Source organism: Urocitellus parryii, chromosome 1 (genome assembly GCF_045843805.1).
Source record: "Urocitellus parryii isolate mUroPar1 chromosome 1, mUroPar1.hap1, whole genome shotgun sequence".
NCBI classification, from domain to species: Eukaryota; Metazoa; Chordata; class Mammalia; order Rodentia; family Sciuridae; genus Urocitellus; species Urocitellus parryii.
In genome coordinates, this window is record NC_135531.1 from 201005100 (window position 1) to 201020087 (window position 14988).

The 14988-nt window shown below is 35.6% G+C and overlaps 1 pseudogene; it reads left to right on the top strand.

The window, feature by feature from the left end:
* Nucleotides 1-1626: 1626 nt before the first annotated feature.
* LOC113183172 (coiled-coil domain-containing protein 43 pseudogene) overlaps nt 1627-14988 on the top strand; it is a 74344-nt pseudogene continuing 60982 nt past the window's right edge.

Consider the following 14988-nt stretch of genomic DNA (forward strand, 5'->3'; position numbering starts at 1 on the left):
GCAATCCTGGGAAGTCCAATGCAATAACTATAAAGTAGAAAGACACAAACTTCTGTCCTTAAATAAATTAAAAACTATTGAAAGCATGTGTTTTAAGATCATAGTCTTAAAGTCAATATAAATCCTTCACTTTAAGATCATATTATTTTAACTTAAAATACATTCAAATAGATTCAAGGAAAATATATTATTACTCAGAAAAAAAAATGTTCAGAGCCTCTGACTATTGCACCCATCACTCTTATTTTATACAGTGAACTTGAGCTTGTAAAAGGCAAAGAGTGCTTCATCCAGAACCAAAAAAGAAATCATTTCATTTATATTCAACTTTTCCAAAACATGACTCTTTTCTTGTGGGTTTTCTGAAGAAGACTGATCTGCCAAGATACAAAAAAGGGTAGAAACAACCTTCTGCAACATGAGGAAAGTTGTTTTCTTAGCATCAATTGTGATATATGCAAATTTCTATATTTAAAATGAAAACATTAAAATTATAGCTTAAATGATTAAATATTATTTGACCCAAAATAAAAGAAATAAATTCACCAATTGTAGTTTCTCAAAGCCGAAAGGACTATTTCTCATCCAGAACAAAAAAGGCACCATTTGTTTGATATCATTTTGATGAATTATTAATTTTATCACAGCTAAGATGACAGCTAATATTAGAACATTGAATTATTAATTTTCAAATGTGCAATAAAAAGCAGAATAAACATAAACTGAGATGTGTTTTACGTATGGGTTGCATTGCTTACATATTCTATTTAAGAAAAATATCAGGGGAAACAGAAGGAATTAAAAATCTTGTCAACACTTCTGATGAATTCTTTTACTCAGTACTTTGTATGCCTTTTCAAAATGCAAAACACAAATAATGTGCATTATCTGATAATAAATGTGATTACTGAACACTAAAGATATACCTTATCCATATTACATACCACCTTTGAGTAGGTCCAAATATGATAGTTAAATTACAAAGCCATTGTAAGAGTGCAAAGCATCTGTGATCTTGCAGGATTCACCTGTAATCCTCCCAGGATTATTTTACTGTGATTTACATACAAACTTTTTTTTTTTTTAAAAAACTTTAATTCTTTTTAAATTCTTTTTAGATACATGAAAGTAGAGTGTATTGTGCCATATTATACATTCATAGAGTAAAACTTATTCTAATTAGGAACCCATTTTTGCAGTTGTACATAATGTGGAGATTTGCTGGTCCTATATTCACATATGAATATAGGAAAGTTACGTCAGATTCATTCCAGTATCTTTTCTATTTCCATCCCCCTTAGCTTAATTTCTTTTTCCCCCTTTAGCAGTTTTTCTTTCTACCTTACAGAATAAGTACTAAAAAAGGCCCCCGTCTGCTTCAAATGCAGCATTGGTGATGTTTCAATCCTAAGACAACATAAAACTATACAGTTCTACTGCACTCGAGGCAATTATTGGTTGTCCTATCAAATACCTCCTTAAAAACATCCCCTGGACTAGAGCCTTCAGGCCAAAGCCCCTGACTCTTTAACAAGAAAGTGTCCCCATGAGGACTGCCATCACAAGCACTCAGTGAAGAACAGAGCCACTGCTCAGAGCAAAGAGACAGTTAGGGGACATGGAGAAATGGCTTCCTGGCAAAAACCCAATGGACAAGTCCAGAGCATGATTACCTGGCAGAAGAAAGAAAAAGCAGGTAATCATCCAAGAGTTCACAGGGATTAAATCCAGACAAAAGATGGATTCACTTCCATTAAAAAAACAAAATGTGTGGTTTTTTGTTTTTCCTCTATTATTACATTTTCTATTTAGGCACGAGGATCAGGAGAGTACGAAAAAGCGCAAGTTGCACAAATAAATGTCTTTTTCATTGACGTAGGACCTAGAGGAGAAAATTATATGACTGATACTTTATCTAAGTTAGATAAGAATGATCTTAACCAGAAATGCATCTGTGATGATAATATTCAAAGTAGGGATGTTTAATCACTGTTTTTCACACTTCCTCATTGCTGTGTATGCCCCCTATGGGGGTTCTGTTTAAGCTGCCAGAGGACTGTTATTAAGAAATTGAAATATGGTATCTACTAATTAAAACACATGCTCTGTATATTATAATTACATCATCAAAAACCAAATTCACTAATAATCCTGTTCACAAATGACATGAGAAAACCTAGCATTATGTTCAAGGACTGTCCACATTTTGTAAAATGGATTTTCTATATGCATCTATATTTTAAGAGATTAAGTAACTTGTGCAGTATTACATAACTGGTATGAATTCAAATGCACATCTGTGTGAATACAAATTTCTTCTTTTTCATATCTCCCTCTTGAATATTCACGTTAGACTTAATGTGTCTGAGAACCTTAATATCAATTGTGTATATGTACTTAATTTAGCATTATTTTCCTTTGCTTTACATAATTGAGTCATTCCAACAACTCAATAAGCTAACATTGTTATTATTTTATTTTTACTTGCAAGATGGGTGAAATATATGAGTAGTTATGGGAGGGCTAAAATTTGAACTCAGGTATCTGAGTCTCTGAACCTTGGTGTCGTACATAAATGTTCATGTATAGAGTAGATGATATTAAAATCTACATAATATGACATACTAAATTGAAGGTGTTAAAAATCAAAACCAATAAAGACTATTAGGTTCTGTGGCTCCTTGGCTCATCTGGATAAAGAGATATGAGCTGCTTTCCTTAATCAAAGAGAGATGAGTTGACTTCTAGAATATGGAGATTCTCTCTACCTTTCTCCCCCATAATTTCCATAAGTTGGTTCAGAGACTCTTTCCTTCTGCCTGGCCTCTGCTTTTTCATGGTCATGAGCCCACATGGGGCCCAGAACACTGTGTGCCTGGAAGGAGCTGTGACTGCTCATGACCCTTGCTGTTACAGGCTTTCCACCAAGTAGACCAGGGGGTCACTCTACTTGTGCTCCTTGTTGATGTTTACATCATTTAGCATGATAAATCCAAGTTCTGATTCCCTGCCCTCCAGTGCACATATGTCTCTGTGTATCCATGCTTGTTTCAACTTCTTCCTGTTCTTCATGTGCAGCATTCATAGGGAGACAAGGAGGGAATTATGGAGAGGTGATACTCCCATCTTGTGTCTGAACGTCTAAAGAGTGCTGAGCACATGACTTTATACTTCTTAAAGCTAAGTCTAATTATTACTGAGACCTAGAGATCAGTCATCCTGGTACTTCTTACTTTAGAAATGAATTTGGTTATCCACTGGTTTGTTCATAAATCATTCAGATTATTTCCAGCAGATATTCACTCCCTGCTCTTCACCAGCTTTCTCTTCTGTCCCCAAGTTAGTTCCATGGTCTCATGGTGGGGAGAATGTACTTTCCCACTCCTTGGCTGATGTCTAGTAGCTGGATGTAAGAGGAGGGCATGGAGGGAAGCTTGAGAAGTGCTTGCATTATTGAGCCCATGTTTTATGCTCCTGCTTTTTTAGTTTGAGAAGAACATGCCTTAAATAGATATTGCTGTTGACCCAAAGAAGATCAGAGACATGTGCAGCAGATCTGAACCAAATCCACATCTTGGAGTCAAATCAAACTAAGCTTAGGCAAGATCAGCCCAACTTTGAAGACCTGTGGATTGTGACTGACAAGTTAAATATTTGTCATAAACCACTGAGTTTAGGGATGGTTTTAATAGATGATTGTTGTGAAGAGAACTAACTGCCCTTTCCCTGTCTCTCCTTTCTAAAATTGTTTGAAGGAATTTGGGTTAGCCCAGAGAAATCATATTACTTCAATATCCTTAATAAAAATAAAAGAAATGCTGCTTGTGCCTAACACCAAATCACTGAGAAATGGAAAAAGGTTGTGGTAAGTCACATAGCGAGTCTTTAATTTTTGTTGAACCCTCCTAGATATTCCTTCTGTGAAATTACAAAATACATATACATTAAAATGTCCAATGCGGCTTCCACTTTAAATACAGAAATCAATTATTCCACTTGTCACCAAAACCCTAGGTATTCACTGGAGTTGTTGGTAACGGAACAAAAACAGTCAGTTGAGCCTTATGAAAGTTGCCAGTTCCTGAAGCTGCTTGGCTAACTCTAGAAATCCAAGAATGTCTCAAAATAATAGGTAGCTATGTGGAAAATCGAAAGGGGAAGACTAAACTTTTCTCAAACACCACACAGCCTTTGTGACAGCAGGCTACCATTTATTTCTTGAAGTACATTTAGCACAACATTCTTGTAGCCCAGGAACCTTTGGCCATGCAAAACAGGATGTTATTCTCTTACATCTGCTGCCAGAGGGACTGGAAGAGCAACAGCCTTAAAGGAAGTGTAAACATCTTTTATTTAGCTAAATGGAGTGTGAACTAGCATTGCTATATTAAAGAAGGAGCCAAGATAGACACACATAAACACACACACACACACACACACATGTGCACATGCATGCACACATACAATTATCTCCTGCTTATATATTTTTTTAATCAGATACCTTGGAAGACTTAAATGAGAATTTTGAAAGCCTGTCTCTTTGTACTGGATGAGGCTTACCTTACTGGAATTTACTTCTGTGTGTAATTATTGTAATTTTGAATTAGTAAGGAAACATAAAGTTCTTGCTTTTTGTAAGACCCTTTTCTGAGCAATTTGTTAAAATTAATTCAATGCATTTTCAAAGTAACCCGATAATGTCGATAATGTCCATCTAACCCCAGTAGCAGCCATGTTCTTCTCAACTGCTCACAGAAGATTCTGTAGCATAGTCATATGAAGTCACCAATCAAGTCTCAACCAATTTAAGTTGGATATAATACCAAGTATCACTTTCAACCACAGTGGTAAGAAACTAGAAGTCAATAACAGGATGGATCTTAAAACATTCAAAATAACTGTAGAAGCAAAGTAATTTTATTATCCTCATATGACTCATAATGTAAATAAGACACAGAGAACCCAAGTGGTTTGCCTAGCATCACACAGTAAATAGTTGAAGTTAGATTGCTTTTCAGAAACTTTGTCCAACAAAATGAAATTCTGTTGCACATTACATCACTACAAAAATAGGACAGTCTGCAATAAAATATGTAATTTATTTAACAATAATTATTTCAGATCTCATTGTGTTTATAACTTAGAAAAAACGATTTAAATGTGTTTTTATTTTATTCATTGACTACTTGGTTTTATTTAAGTCTAATTATAAAAAAAAGCATTTGCCTTTTGTCATGAACACTTTAGTGAACTAACTGATGTGCATTCATAATACACATAGAGAAAACTTCATTTAATACGTGAAGAGGGGAGAGTGGGAGGAAGGCAGAAGAGAGGGGGTAGTGTTACCCAAATCAAGTAAACAAAAATCATATAATTGTTACTTTAAAAAATAAATCAAGCTGAGCATTTTGTCATGCACTGTGGCATCCCAGGTACTGGAGAGACTGAGACAGGGGGTCGAAAATTTGAGGCCAGACTCAGCAATGTAGTGAGACCCTGTCTCACAATAAAAATGTCTGGAAATATAGCTCGAGCATGGTAAAGCATCCCTGGCTCCATCCCGAACACCAAAAGGGAAAAAGGAAGAAAAAAAAAATAAAAGAGGAAATCATAAATTTTAGTACCGTAAAACCATAAGGAATATGGGAGACAACAATATGAATTCAGTGAGGTTTTAGCAGGGACTGTGTTATCTTCAGGTCATTATTGGAGGCTTCGCTCTGAAGAGTAAATAAGCATTCGGTAAGAAATGTAATTATAGGTGGTTGGACACTCAGGATTTCAGAAGTTTTAACTCCTTGTCACATAATAGGCAGTTCAAAGATAGAGTTATATGGTTTGGGGTATTCAAGATGTGTTTACTTCTCTTAGGTCTGATCTCTTGTCCCACATTGGATAAGTAGCTGTTAAAATTCCATGATGCCTGAGGAATGCTGAGAAGCAGTAATTGCTAAGATGCCTTTCAAAGCTACTTTAGGGGCTAGGGACATAGCTCAGTTGGTAGAATACTTGTTTTGCATACACAAGGCCCTGGGTTCAATCCCCAGCACCAACTAACAAAAAGGCTACTTTATATTGAACACTGCTGTTCAATGCTGTTATGTTGCCTGTGGTCTCTCCTTCAATCTTCATGACCCAGTGAAGTTAGTGATGTTATTACTGTTCCCATTTTTACCGATAGGGAAGTCGAGGCCACCTGGTGCTGAACATGATCCCACAGATGCACATCCAGCCAATCTTATTACAGGAACTGTGCTATTATCTAGCCTTTCTTTCTCTAATCCTTGCTAGAGGAACTTCATTATTCAGTGTTATGGCTTTAAAAACGTGACAGAGAGGTCTCTGTTGAATGCATATATTTCATTTGGAAGAAAGATGAATGCAAAGTATTAAAAGCTGTAGTAGGGTACTGACTTGGGTGTGAGCACCGGGCTGCCAGGAGGGTGCAGCAGGGTAGCAAAATCATAATTACCCAAGAGCCCAGCTCAGAAAGGAATGAGATACACATGAGGATAATTGATCAAGTCAACTCTCCTTGTCCCATAATTACTTCCATGATTGGCTTTAACAGCTGCCAAAGTTCTTGCGGCAACAGTCTTTGATTTTTCCAGGAGCTGAGCCACAGTGCTCAGCCAGCCTGGGAGGTGAATGCAGCTTCATTTCTATCACCAACTGGAGTGGACCTTTCAGCCCTAAGCGTGGTAGTTGTATCTGTGTCGAATTCAGGACACCCAATCAGCCAAGAGAGCTTATGTTCACCTGAACCATTCTTCAACCTCTAAGGCCACACATTCTTGATGACTGCATCCTCCCTGTTTTTCAATTATAGTCCACCAATCTTCCCTCTGGAAATGAAGCATCGTTTTGAACATTACATTCCTTAACTGGTCCAGGCACCTTTCAAAGAGTAACTTGGCCTTTTTTTCTGACTCATTTCTTTCTACAGATCAACTGCTTACCAGGAATATGCTTCAGCCTCCCCCACAATAACCACCTCAAAACGTGGGACATGGCACACCTAACATGTTAAGCCCTGCTATTATTTAGCAAACATTGTCATTTGGCTGCGCCTACTAGATTATCCCCTTGGAAAGAATACCACCTAAAGGGTCATTTAGTTCCCCGCCACAGGGAACAGCTTGTATGGGTTGTCCTATTTTCTGGCTCCTGATTATTTTTTAATTTTTTTTTATTTTCCATGTCTCCCCTCAGCCTTTATTTGGGTTCCAAAGTGTCTTGAGTGCCAGGCCCACACAGGCTGTGACAGGCTTTACTTTTATCACTAGCTGGAAATGTAAAGAAAATCTACATTGAAGGAAACCTTTTCAAGTTGAACCTCTGTCAAGCACTTGGAGGAGCATGTGGTTTTGTGGTAAGATTTGTCAGAGTGAGTTGTGGAAGTGGCTAAGTGTTGCAAGTGGTAAATGACTACTTCACTGCTCACAGAGCTGTGTGAAGGGTGCCTGCTTCTTACCCATCAGTTTCTGATTTTTTTCTGAAGCTCAGAAAAAGAGTCCTTCATTATTTGAAAAACAATGTCACAAACTACTTTTCAGTTTTATTAACTTTATTATTATATAGAGAATAGCCCATCTGCAGTTTAAAACTATAGTTTCCTGATGCAAATTATTTTGAGAAATTACACTAATGTGAGGAACCCATACATTGTAATTAGAGGATCTCTAGAGTGTTCATCTTTTCTTAAGGTAAACTTAATAATTCTGTGGTAGGGGCTTAAGATACATGTTGCTTGAGAGAAAAAGTAGAATAAAAGTTAAAAAAAATAAAAACAAAGACATGTCTAAATTTTAAGATGATCAGGTTTAAGTTACACATGACAAGCAGGCAGAGGAGACACCTTTGTGAGTGAGTTTAGCAAATGGAAACAAATGAAAGCAATTCAACATGGCTGCCGCAAGGTGGAAGAGTAACAGCAATGACATGATGATCTTTCAGAGAGAGAAAAAGAGAGCAGGGGTCAGATGATTAGAGCCCATGACAAGTGGTAAGTGTTAGGGACATTTTCCTGTTCAATGAGAAATTATTTTAAGGTTTTAAGCAGTAGCATGACATTATTGAATTTTATTTACTATTAAAGGATTATGCTCATTTCAGTAAAAGGATAAATAGGGTAATTAGGAGAGATACGTACTGTCTTTCATTAGAGCTGGTGATAGAGGGTAAAATGAGTTGAATGAAGAGATTAGGAAAATTGGACAGAATTGAAAATTGTTCAAAAGGTTAAATCTTTTAACTACAATAGAGCTCCATTTTCATGATCTCACAGAACCTACCTCACCAGCTTTAGCTAAAACCATTTTCTTTTTATTCTCCAACCACAGTCACCTTGCTTTTTCCTCAATCTCAAAAACCTCTTTCCAGCTCTAATATTTCTACATATACAATCCCCATGCCTGGAATATCCTCTCTACCCAATGCCTCTAATTTCAAGTCTTCCCAAGATCTTGTCCTGGGGCCCTAATTCAAGCTCCAGTTATATATTCCCATTATACACTGATTTGTTGTTGCCGTTTTTAGAAGACCCTTAAATTATACTTTAGTACCTTGGCATGAATAGAGATGGTCCTTGTCTATTATAGCTGTGGTCTTGACTACCAGGCTCTTCACCATATTCTCAGTATTAGAACACTCTACACCTAACACATGCTCAGTATATATTTGCCAAATAAATAAGTGGACTTGGATAAAGCATCTTTATTAAGTCTGCCTTAGCAAATATGCCCACCAATGTAGTAGAATAACTGTTATAGAAGGTTTGCTTCCTATGAGATTCTGCAGGAATAAATGCTTGACAATGACTATCTACTGCTTATAAGAAAGGCTCATGACTTCTGATCAATAGCATGGGCAGCTGAGTCTGATTCCAGTGGTTCTCCATCCCTGGTGCCCAGTAGCCTGAGTAGCCTTTGAAAGTACTGATGTTCTAATTGCATCCCAGAGTTATTGACTCACACTCTCTGAGACTAGAAGGTATATGCTAATATTTTTAGATGATCATCCAAATACCAAAAGGCACAAGAGATTATTACTAGGTGATTTTCACTCATCTGTATCAAATAAAATATCACAGATGTACAGACCTAATATTCAGATACATTATTTTATATATTAAGCTCATAAAACCAATGACTGCATCTATGTCAGCTTTGAAATTTTTTTGCTCAATTTTCCAGATGTTTTCATTGAGTACCTGTTATCCATTAGACAATAGAGATGCAGGCATTTTCAAGATGGAGCTTTAGAAATAACTTTGATTTTCTACCTGAGATTTTTTAAAATAGTGATTCTAGATCTGTAAAATGGATGGCTGTGTATGTATACCCACTTCAGTTATCAATATTTTCATTGACTTGATTTTGAAAGGCCATGTTTTATTTTATCTTCTAAATCAGTTATGCTCATGGTTATTTTTATGTGTTCACATGTTTTTGTCACAGATCTTCCCAATATACTGGATTTTTAAATGTTCTTAAATTAGACCTAATCATAAAATAAAAAAGATCTTCTCCTAGCCTTCTCCTAGCCTTCTGTGTCTTTTCCCCTTATTTAAACTATAATGGAAGACACAAGTATTCTAAACACTGTTCCTTTTTATGAAAGAAAATTACCTTATACATAATTTTACCTAGAAAGTATGTTCCTTGGAATGTAGAGAAAGAAAAAAAATAGTCTACTTTAGTGAATGCTGAGCAACCAGGACCTGTATACACTGTAAAGCTAATTGATGCTCAATAATCTATAAGGAGTCTAAGACTGTATCCATACATTTTTTTTATGACCCTTTGTTTCTTTATAAATGGATCTCAGGATACATGGTAAAAACAGATCTTTGCAAGGAAATTTCCCTCTGCATAACTTTGAATGAACTATGCGTCAGTCAGCAGCTTGTAATGTGTCTGCTTCAACTTCTCAGCCTCATCCTTAGGTTTCTTGAATGTATTCAAGTCATAACTGATTTGTAAACATCATTACTAATGGAACCATTTCCCTCATTCTAGGAGCCCTTCCAGAACTGCTGTGTGACAGAGAGGCACATCCTCGTATTTTTTCATGTCATTTTCTTATGATTTTAACCAATTACACAAAGTCTCAGGTCTGTTACCATGCAGAACCCTCGAATCATTCCTTTATGGTTATGTGAATTCCCTGCATGGGATAGGATCGAAGGATTATTTTAATCACGAAATCATGGACACTATCTTTCTATCTCTTAGAGATTTATGTAAATTTTTGCCAAATTTCAGATAATTTTCTTGGCCAATGAATGTTTTCTAAGTGTATCTTTTCACAGTCCCTTCCTTTCTTCTCAACATTCATTATTGAAAGAAACTGAAATATAAGAAGTGCTGAAACACTGATTTATTATGACAACTACATTTAAAGAAGCGATCCAATCAAATGAATTTCCATGTAAAGAACATATTTTCAAAGAAGGTTTTAGAAATCATAATAGCCAAATGGGAATGTAGTGTATTACAAAGAAAAGAACTAAAACTTAGATGCTGTACAGAACACAGATTGAAACTAGGACATTCCATTTGCTAATTCTGAGCTTTTAAAATAATAATCTCAAATTTTAGCTTCCTAAAACTGTTGACTCACTTGTAAAAATTAATTAAAAATTTGTGTTTACTAAGGAAGTTGTTTCCTGTGCCAATATATGGAGTGTTGGACCTCCATGTTCTCCTAGAAGTTGAAGAATTTCAGGTCTACTTCCTAAGTCTTGCTCCACTTTGAGGTGACTTTTGTTCAGAGTAAGAGATAGGGGTCCAGTTTCATTCTTCTACACAAGGATATCTAGTTTCTCTAACACCATTTTAAAAAAGACCAACTTTTCTTCAAAGTATATTTTTGGCACCTTTGTTTAGTATCAGATAACTATTTCCATGGATTTGTCTCTGTGCCTTCTATTTTATTCCATTGGTCTTCATATCTGTTTTGGTGCTGGCACATGCTGTTTTCATTAGTATAATTTCAGGTCTGGTATTGTGATACCTTGAGTATCATTCTTGCTCAGATTTGCTTTAGCTATTCTGGATCTCTTATTTCTCAGATGAATTTTAGTATTTCTTTTTCTAGTTCTGTGAAGAATTTCATTATTATTTTGATGGGAATTGCACTGATTCTGTATAACTCTTTTGGTAGTATGGCCATGTTGACAATATTAATTCTTCCCGTCCAAGAACATGAGAGGTCTTCCATTTTCAAAGGTTTTCTTTAATTTCTTTTTTGGTGTTCTATAGTTTTCACTGTAGAGGTCTTTCACCTTCTTTGTTAGATTAATTCCCAGGTGTTTTTTTTTTTTAAAGTTATTGTGAATGGGATAGATTTCCTAATTTCTTTTTCAGTGGATTCATTATTGGAGTATAAAAAAGTCAAATTCCTAACAGGATCCTTAAAGCACAAGAAATAAAACCAAAAAACATTGAATGGAATATCATCAAATCAAAAGGCTTCTGTATAACGAAGAAAAACAGAACATAAAGTGAGAGCCTGGTGGAAAAAAATGTTTTGCCACCTGCTCCTCAAAGAGGACATTAATATACAGAATATAAAATGAACCCCCAAAACAGCATCAAAACCCCCACAAACAAACCCAATTAATATATAGGAAAGAGAAATAAAAATACACTTCTCAAAAGAAGAAATACAAATGGCTAACAAATATATGAAAAAAATAATCAACATCCCTAGCAATTAGGTAGATGCAAATCAAAGCCACACTGAGATATCATCTTACTCCGATGAGAATGACAGTTATCAAGAATACATATATTAGTGTTGTCAAGAATGTGGAGAGAAAGGTACACTCATTCATTGTTGGTGGAACTACAAATTAGTGGAAATGCTCTGGAAGGCACTATGGAGATACCTCACAAACTAGGAAGGGAACCCACCATATGACCTAGCTAGCCCATTCCTTGGTACACATCCAAAAGATCTAAAAGCAGCATACTTTGGGCATACATCCACATACATTTTTATAGCATCCCTATTTACAATAACCAAGCTATGGAAGCAACCTAGATTCCTTTCAACAGATGAACAGATTAAGAAAATATGGTATATTGTGGGCTGGGGATGTGGCTCAAGTGGTAGTGCGCTCACCTGGCATACATGTGGCCCAGGTTCGATCCTCAGCACCACATGCAAACAAAGATGTTGTGTCCGCCGAGAACTAAAAAATAAATATTAAAAATTCTGTCATCTTCAATTTCAGCTGTTAGCTTTTCTTTCTAATGCCCTTTTCCAGTCAAGTTCAAACGAAGGAGCAAAGGTAGCTGGAGTGTGTGTCTTCTTTGCAGTTCTACAACAGTTCAGCACAATGCTCTATACCTACTTTTGAGAACAATTTTGAATATTAATAAGACAATGTCTATGGGATGATCTCCATGTAAATGCAATAAATTATAATTTATTACTTCTCCTATGTTACATGATATAAGGTATTCAACTGGATCTGTGTTATTAATAAAAAAGTAAAACATTACAAGAAATAGCAATTCAGAATCTGCAAAAATTTGGAATGCATCATCATTGATATAAAATGTCTGTTGAGTCATTAGTTATTCTGGTTTCATGAGCTACTTTGTGGATTGTGATTTCTGCAACATCTAGAAGGGGAGAACTTTGAGATGCACATGGAGGCTCTTCTGAAGCAAAAGAAAAACTAAATAAATTATTTTAATATTTTGAATGTACTAGAAAGATTCACATATAATTATTTTTTAAAATTTATTTTAATGGTAATTGACACAATACCTTAATTTTATTTCTTTATTTTTATGTGGTACTGAGGATCAAACCCAGGAACTCGCACATGCGAGGTGCACACTCTACCACTGAGCCACAACCCCAACTCCCACATATAATTATTGAAACAACTTTTTATGTCCTGATAATTTTATTCAGTTTACCATAATTTGTTCTTAATTTTTTTTCTTGATTCACCATTTTTTTTCAATTAGAAAATATATTGAATGAACCTGACATTGTATCATGACAAATTTCTATTAGTCATAAGAAATAATTAATTTATTTCTTGGTTTATATCCAAAAGATTTAAAATCACCTTAAAATATATAATGGCTGGAGATGTGGCTTAGTGGTCAAGCACCCCTGGGTTAAATACCTTGTATTAAAATAAAATAAGAGAGAGAGAGACTAAGAAGAAGGAAGAAGGAAGGCAGGAAGAAAGGAAGGGAAAGAGGAGGAGAAGAAGGAGGAGGAGAGAAAAACCTGTACAGGGGATAATTTAATCAGAATTAAAGAAAAATCAATAGAGTAGATGAAGGGAATTGTGGGGGATGGGAGGTAATACAGTCACATCACTGTTTACAGCAGTTCAATACACAATAGCTGAACATTTTATTTTTATTTTTTATTTTTATTTTTTTTTTTATTATGTAACCAACCTAGATTCCCTTTAGCAGATGAATGGATAGAGAAATTGGGGAATTGTGGTATAGACACAAAATGGAGTATTACTTAGCCATAAAGAAGAATGACTTTATGACATTTGCAAGTAACTGGATGAAACTGCAGACTATTTTGCTAAGTGAAATGAGCTGGTCTCCCCAAACCAAAAGTTGAATGTATTTGCTGGTTTGTGGAAGCTAACTCACAGTAAGGAAAAAGAGGGGAAGAATAGACATATTCAGTAGATTAGACAAAAGGGCATGAAGGGAAGGGAAGGGGATAGAAAAGGGAAAGACAGCAGGATGAATCTGAAAAAAAAAAATTTCCTATTTACTTAAATGAATACACCATCATGTAGATGCATAAGAATGGGATCCTAACTAGAATAAGATATATCCCATGCTTGTACAATTATATCAAAATGAATTCTACTGTCATATATATCTAAACAGAACCTATACAAAAGAAATAACTAATTTAGTTACTTCTATTGATTGGAGTGACAGATCTGAAGATATTATTATTGAACTGAACCAATAGATCAACAATATAGAATGTTCAAACTCGGGCCTGATAATTTGTATTCTTAAAATGCTCACCAAGTGATTCTGACATACAGCCCAGGAATTGAATACAGGTCACAAGTTCATAGTATTATCAACAAGTACATCTCCAGCATTTTACCTGATCTTAATATTGACTACATTACCTGCCAAGTCCACAGACCTTTCTAAATAAAGCTGTCATGTCCAGATGTTCTAGTAAATAAGAATGATTTTGCCATGTGGTCCATGGACAATTGATTAATGGAAAGGCAGAGATCTTACATTTGTACTCTGGCTCAAAATGATTAACTGGATCAATTAGATTATTTTTCTATGGTCTATAAATGATCAAGTATGGAAAGAAAGATGGAAGTGTTCATGGGTTCTAAAATGTAAAGGTCACAACAGAGACACTGATTGGGTCACATACAATAAATATGTATAAGGGTGCTGGGAAAAAAAAAAAAAACTCAGTTCAAGAAGCTCTGAGGTCGAGGACAGAACACACACTAAACACTGGCCAATGAATAAAGTAAATAAGAATGCTATGAGGAACTGACACACAGACTTGCAAGTAGTAAGTGAGTGACTAGGAACAACTGAGTCAAGAAAGAAGATCCATTACCTCCCCTGGCTGGTGCCTCTAGTGCTGAATCCAGACTACATTCATATTTCTGGTCCAAACATCTGCCCCAGCACCCCCACTAACCCCTACCCCACCCACCAGTCTTGGAATTCCACACCTTTGTATTCTTAGAAGAAATGATTTACTATTTGACATAACTGTGTTCTTGTGTTTCATAATCAATTATCAGTAACATCCATTCCTTATACTTGCAGATGAGACAGACAGAAACTTTTTAGATAACCAGCTCATCCATTAACATTAGATCCTCAGAAATGGTATTGATTTCTAGCACCTACACCACCTTCACCACCTTTAACTGAGAACACTTTCCAGGTGATGTGTGAAAATTAATAATGCATTCATTTTTTTTTT